General features: G+C 45.5%; 1 long non-coding RNA gene across 1 annotated transcript; it reads right to left on the reverse strand.

Moving 5' to 3' along the window:
- Positions 1-602: 602 nt before the first annotated feature.
- On the reverse strand, positions 603-6300 carry LOC128316191 (uncharacterized). Its single transcript, XR_008299779.1, has 3 exons — positions 6165-6300; positions 4651-4866; positions 603-1003 (listed from the first exon to the last, which is right to left on the reverse strand). It is a non-coding gene; the product is annotated as an uncharacterized LOC128316191 (long non-coding RNA).
- Between the last annotated feature and the right edge of the window lie 242 nt (positions 6301-6542).

Genomic DNA, 6542 nt, shown 5'->3' on the forward strand with positions numbered 1-6542 from the left:
GGGAGACATCTCTTTGGAAACCCAAACACGGAGGGAAGGAGCCTAGCCTCCCCTTGCCAACTGGTGGGGGATGGTTAAAGCAGTTGGGTTCTCTCACTCTTCACCTTTGTATAAAGGCTATCAGCTCTGCTTGTCCTGTTGCTGCAAACAGAGAGAAAAGAAACATGGGACATTTTTCTCATGCTGAAGGCATCTATTGCCCAATAGGGTTCATTATACCAGGCCAGTACCTACCTGTTTAACAATTCTGTGTTTGGATGCAGTAGCCCAGTGGGTCGTAAAGCAGGTGCCGGCCATGGATTTTATGGGTGATGGGGATCTTTGAATCCCAAAACTGGAGGTGTGGGATCGCTCTGGGTAGACACTCAATAATGTGACAATTAAGAGAGTAAGAACATGTTAGCCCGGATGGCCTAACGTCTGGGTCTTCTTAGACAAAAGGTGACTCCTGCTTCAAAAAGTCCTGGTAAAACTTTTACTGCTACTTTCCTTTCCTGCTCTCTTAACGAGAGGGGGCCTGTGCTCACAGTCTAGCACTCACAGAACCACGTGCACAGCAACAACACAATAACAGAGACAGTGCTAACCCTTGTCTAGGCACAGCCCAGAGAGCTTTCACAGACTACATCCTTTAGAGCACACAGCACTGTGAGGAAGCACCAGTATCATCCCTACTTTATAGATGAGGACACGGAGGCACAGAGAGGCTAAGTAACTTGTCCATGGCCACACAGCTAGAAAGTGGAGGAGCCAGGCAGTCCATCTCCAGAGTCTCAGTGCCACTGAGCAAGGAGAGGGAGACACAGAGTCCAAAGCAGTCTCCAGGCTCCGAGCTGTCAGCACAGAGCCTGACTCGGGGCTTGAACTCACCAACTGCGAGATCATGACCTGGGCTGAGGTCTGACGCTTAACCGGCTGAGCCCCCCAGGTGCTGAGAGTTCTGAGCGCTATGTTCTTAAGCCTTAGCCACAGAGGGCAACTGGAGCTCATTCCTGTGGGCAAACTGAAAAACACATAGCTCAGAATCGCCCAGTGCGCCCAGGAATGAGGGAGTGGGGGCATTGATACACCAACTGCGGTCAGCCAGTGGTTGACAAGCCTTGGCAAAAGGGGAAAAAGCCTTGGGGGATAGAAATGCACATCTTGGTAGTTGTAATTCATCCGGGGAACATGAAAAATTAGGATACATAGCAGTGTTTCTCAATACTAAAAAAAAAAAAAAAAAAAGAATCATTGTTACCCATGAGATTTTAAAGCATTTTTTCCTTTATTATTTTTTTTAATGTTTATTTTTGAGAGAGAGAGAGAGAGAGCGTGACACACTCACACACACACACGCACACACACAGTACAAGCGGGGGAACGGCAAAGAGAAAGGGAGACACAGAATCTGAAACAGGCTCCAGGCTCTGAGCTGTCAGCACAGAGCCCAACATGGGGTTCGAACCGTGATCTCACAAACCATGAGATCATGACCTGAGCCAAAGTAGAACGCTTAACTAAGCCACCCAGGTGCCTGGAAGAGCATTTTTTCCTAACTGCCTTCACCTCCATGAAGTCTTAATACCACAGATGTATTGCAAATACGTTGATGCACTGTGGCCCTTTGTGGGGGGAGGAGGGTTACAACCCATTGATTTTTTTTATTAAAAAAATGTTTATTTTGGGGCGCCTGGGTGGCGCAGTCGGTTAAGCGTCCGACTTCAGCCAGGTCACGATCTCGCGGTCCGGGAGTTCGAGCCCCGCGTCGGGCTCTGGGCTGATGGCTCAGAGCCTGGAGCCTGTTTCCGATTCTGTGTCTCCCTCTCTCTCTGCCCCTCCCCCGTTCATGCTCTGTCTCTCTCTGTCCCAAAAATAAATAAACGTTGAAAAAAAAAAGTTTATTTTATTTTATTTTTCTTGCAATTCTTTATTTTTATTTTTTATTATTTTTTTAATATGAAATTTATTGTCAAATAGGTTTCTGTACAACACCCAGTGCTGATTCCAACAGGTGCCCTCCTCAATACCCATCACCACCCCTCCCCCCCACCCCCCATCAACCCTCAGTTTATTCTCGGTTTTTATTTTAAAATGTTTAAATGTTTATTTCATTTTGTTTTATTTTTGAGAGAGAGAGACTATGTGAGCGGCGGAAAGCAGAAAGAGAGAGGGAGACACAGAATCCGAAGCGGGCTCCGGGCTCCAAGCTGTCGGCACAGAACCCGACGTGGGGCTCAAACCCACAAACCCTAAGATCATGACCTGACCTGAACCAAAGTCAGACGCCCAACCAAGTGAGCCACCCAGGTGCCCCTACAAGCCATTAAAATATGCAAGAATTTTTGCCCCTTATATTAGCGTTCTCCAGAACCAATAGGATGTATGTGTGCATAACTTGATTCTTATACATATCAATGTGCATATATACATATAAGCATATGAATATGTTTCAGAATGTTCATATTTTTAAAACATAAAAAATAAGGAAGGGGCTCACACGATTATGAAGACTGACCAGTCTCAAGACCTGCAGTTGGTGAGCTGAAGACCCAGGAGGGCCAATGGTGCATGTTCCAATGCAAAGGCCAACAGGCTGAAGATGCAGTGTGAGCTGATGTTTCAGTGTGAGTCTGAACAAGGAAAGAACCACTGTCCCACGTCCGGGTAGTCAGGCAGGAGTCATTCCCTTTCACTGGAGAAGGGTGAGCCTTTTTGTTCTATTCAAGCCTTCAATTGATTGGGTGGGACTCATCCACTTTAGGGAGGGCGGTCTGCTTTACTGCTTTACCAATTCAAATGTTAATCTTACCAAGAAACACCCTCGAAGACCCAGAATAATGCTTGACCAAATGTCTGGGCACCCTATGGCCCAGTCAAGTTGAAACATAAAATTAACCATCACACCCCAACCCCCATTCCAACTATAACACAGTTGGGGGAGACCTTGCCCCTGAGGACGCATGGTCCAAGTGACTTCAGACTGCATCTGGTATGTATATACGTCCCACCCACACCATCCGCTCTTGTCTCTCCGTCCCTGCTCATTGGGGCGGCTGGCCAGTGGTGCTGAGGTGGTGAATCCACAGGAACGGAGAGAGGGGCATTTCATTTCATTTGTCTATGCTAAGGGGTGCTGGGGGAAGACTGAAAGCCATGGAGGAGAAGAGGGTAGGACAGATTTGAAGCAAATGATTAACTTTGAGAATCCACCACAGCAGAAACAAAGCTCTGGTTTTCATTATTTCCCGGGATCTCTATGTAGTTTCGATTTCCCCAAAAGGAGCCCCGGCACAAAATAATTAGGCCCTGCCTTGGTATTTCGCTGCTGTTGAAATCAGCTTTTAGAGAGGATGTGAACATCCCTCTCCAGGCCTGAGCCCCACCTCAATCTCAATGAGAAGCTGACTTCTCATGTTCCTAAGTTGAAAAGCAGTTGAACAGATGGTGGCTGACACCTTTCTCAGGAATCCTGGAAACCCACCAGTCTATCCACTGAGGTATGAAAAAGAGAAAAAGGGACCAAAAAATGTGGTGTGGAGAGAGAAATGACTGGAGCGGAGGAGCCCAAGAGAATGCCGCCGTGCTGCTCGGCGTGTCGGAGGGGCGCTGTCCGCCATAAGCCGGGAGTTTAGGAGCCAGAGGGCACCAGCTTTCTCCTTGGTGGGATGTATGGCCGCAGCCAGGAGGCTGAAACCAGACAAAGGAAAAGCCATGCAATATGGTGCACCTAGTTTCCCCACGAGAGACCACAGCATACTATAAACCTGTATCTGCACTTTGGCACTGAAGAGCAAGCAAAGAAGTTTTTTTCTGCTGTTTCCTTGAGAGGATAAGAAAAAGAAATCTAAGCAAAGAATGTCTTTTGGGTTGGGGGGGTGGGGAGCTGAGAGGAAAACAACAGCTTTAAGTCAGTCACCTTGGTAAGGTGTATATATTTGCTTTTCTACCAAATGATTTCAGATTTGTTTCAAAAAATGGGGCAGTGATTGTTGGACATGACCCAAGACACTACATCAAATTCTTTGCCCTTTTATTAAACTTGAGACCTAATATCTGTGTTATCTTTGTCCTGATAGAAACTCATCATTCAGGCTCAGTGACAATTTTGTGGCTGACCACATAAAACTTAGTAGCAATGAAACTACTCTAGTAGCATTGCTCTGGTTTTTTTAGTTCCTACAAATTTAAGTCATTATACAAATCATTATAGAAAATCAAATATAGGGGAGAATCCTAGGATACAGAACATATCATTGTTTTAGGGTTAGAATCTAGAAGAGTGTTAAGGCAAATCAATCCCTTCACTTTCTAGAAGTGGAAAGCTGCATCCAGAGAGGTTGAACAATTCACTGAAGGTTAGCAGCTGGTTGGCAACAGACTTTTCCTACCTTAGGGCAGGCTTGCTTACCCCTCCTAACACAAAATGAGAAAACTACCCACAGGTTCACTTGAAAAGCCCACTACCTGGGACCTAGGACCACAGACTGGCATTTTAGAAAGTTTAAGATAGGAAATTTGTTCACACCGTGAGAAGGGGAAATGGACTAAAAATGGCAGCATACAGGAATAGCTTTACATTTGCCTCCTAAAGAGCTGTCCAGTGGAGTCGTGGTATTAGGAAATCTCCATGCCAAAGTCCTCCAAAGAACACACTCAAATCCCACGTACCTGTTTGCAGATGCCTGAAGATCAGGAGTAAATGTTTTGCTTCGTGTCACAACGAAAAAGGGGCTTTCTGTGAAAGTGTGATATGGTTGTCCCCAGTAAAGTCCAACGACAGCACTGCAGACGTGGTGGAAAGCAAGGCTACGTATGCCGGCCAAGATCTCCTGTAGCCAAGGGAAGAGCCAAGTTTTGGGAAGATGGAACATCCTGGCCACAGATCTGTTGACAAGAGTGGGTTTGGACAGAATCATAGGACCCCTGGCTAGGTAGAAACCAAATTCAAAAAGAGGTGCATCAGATGATGTTTGGGGATATAGAAAAGAAAGAGTTGACCTTTTTGCTTTTATCTTTATGTCAACAACAAGGAGTAAATTAATTTTTCTGAGTATCTAAAATGTATACAGCGCTTATGCTCTCTCTTGGCCATGCAGTCTCAGTGTGTAAGGCACCAGGAGTCCTGGGGGACGGACACGGAAGTCCCATCCTGATAGATTGCACCCCGACTCCCATGCTAAGTGGTGTCACTCATGACGGTACCTAGTTGTAAGTAGACTAACTGACAAAAAGGACAAGTGGACCTTCTGGATGGGTGAATGATAAGCTGTTTGGACAAACGTTCCTACTTTCATTTTCACATCTAAAAATGCTACATAAAAATAGATTTTTAAAAACCTTAAAATAAAATTAAAAACTCTCTTAAAATATCAAGGAATTGGCAGCAAAATTAGGAATTATAAGGTAATCGAAAATTGATGTTAAAGTGGGAACCCTGAAAACTCTTATTCCTAGGGTGTGTGCTGATGTAGGCACATAGAGGCATTAGATTTTCCAGTCTCTTGGGGCACGAGGAACAGAAGTCGAGCCATAGTGAACTCTGCCCCAAGTAAACTGGAGGGTTCCTCTCTCAAATTATGGGTGATCCAGAGAGAACTACCCTTGCATGGATTTGCAGCCCAAAGTAACATCAGTTGGGAAGACAAAAATCATGACAGCTGTGAATCTCGTTTGAAAGAAACTCATGCTGTCCTGCTTTGAGGTATTTAGCAGAAAACAAATGTGAATCTTCTTCTAAGGAATGCCCCTTTCTTCTAGATTTCAAATTATTCCTACAAATAATTTTTTTAATTAAAAAAATTTTTTTAACGTTTATTTATTTTTGAGACAGAGAGAGACAGAGCATGAATGGGGGAGGGGCAGAGAGTGAGGGAGACACAGAATCGGAAGCAGGCTCCAGGCTCCAAGCTCCGAGCTGTCAGCACAAGCCCTACGCGGGGCTCGAACTCACAAACCGTGAGATCAGGACTGAGCCAAAGTCGGACGCTCAACCGACTGAGCCACCCAGGCGCCCCTACAAATAATTTTTAATGACAGAAAGCAGCACCCAACTAAAAATAATCAAGCACACAGGGAAATTGGCACTGCGAATGAGAACAATCAGAAACAATACAAAGTAGAAACATCCAAAGACTTCATCTATTGGCATTGTCAAACACAGATCACAAAGCAGGTATGCTTACCGCACTTAACGATTAACAACAGGACGCCTGGGTGGCTCAGTTGGTTAAGCATCCGGCTCTTGAATTCAGCTCAGGTCATGATCTCATGGCTCATGGGTTCAAGCCCCGAGTTAGGCTATGCACCAGTGTGCATAAGGTTTCTACAAATGAAAAGTACAAGAATTAAAATGAAGAACTCAGTGGGTACATATGAAAACAGAGTAGACACTGGGGCGCCTGGGTGGATCAGTTAGTTAAGCATCCAACTTTGGCTCAGGTCATGATCTCACAGCTGGTGAGTTTGGGCCCTGGACCCCGAGTTGGGCTCTGTGCTGACAGCTCAGAGCCTGCTTTGGATTCTGTGTCTCCCTCTCTCTCTGCTCCTCCCCTGCTCACGTT

This window comes from Acinonyx jubatus, chromosome B3 (genome assembly GCF_027475565.1).
Source record: "Acinonyx jubatus isolate Ajub_Pintada_27869175 chromosome B3, VMU_Ajub_asm_v1.0, whole genome shotgun sequence".
NCBI lineage: Eukaryota > Metazoa > Chordata > Mammalia > Carnivora > Felidae > Acinonyx > Acinonyx jubatus.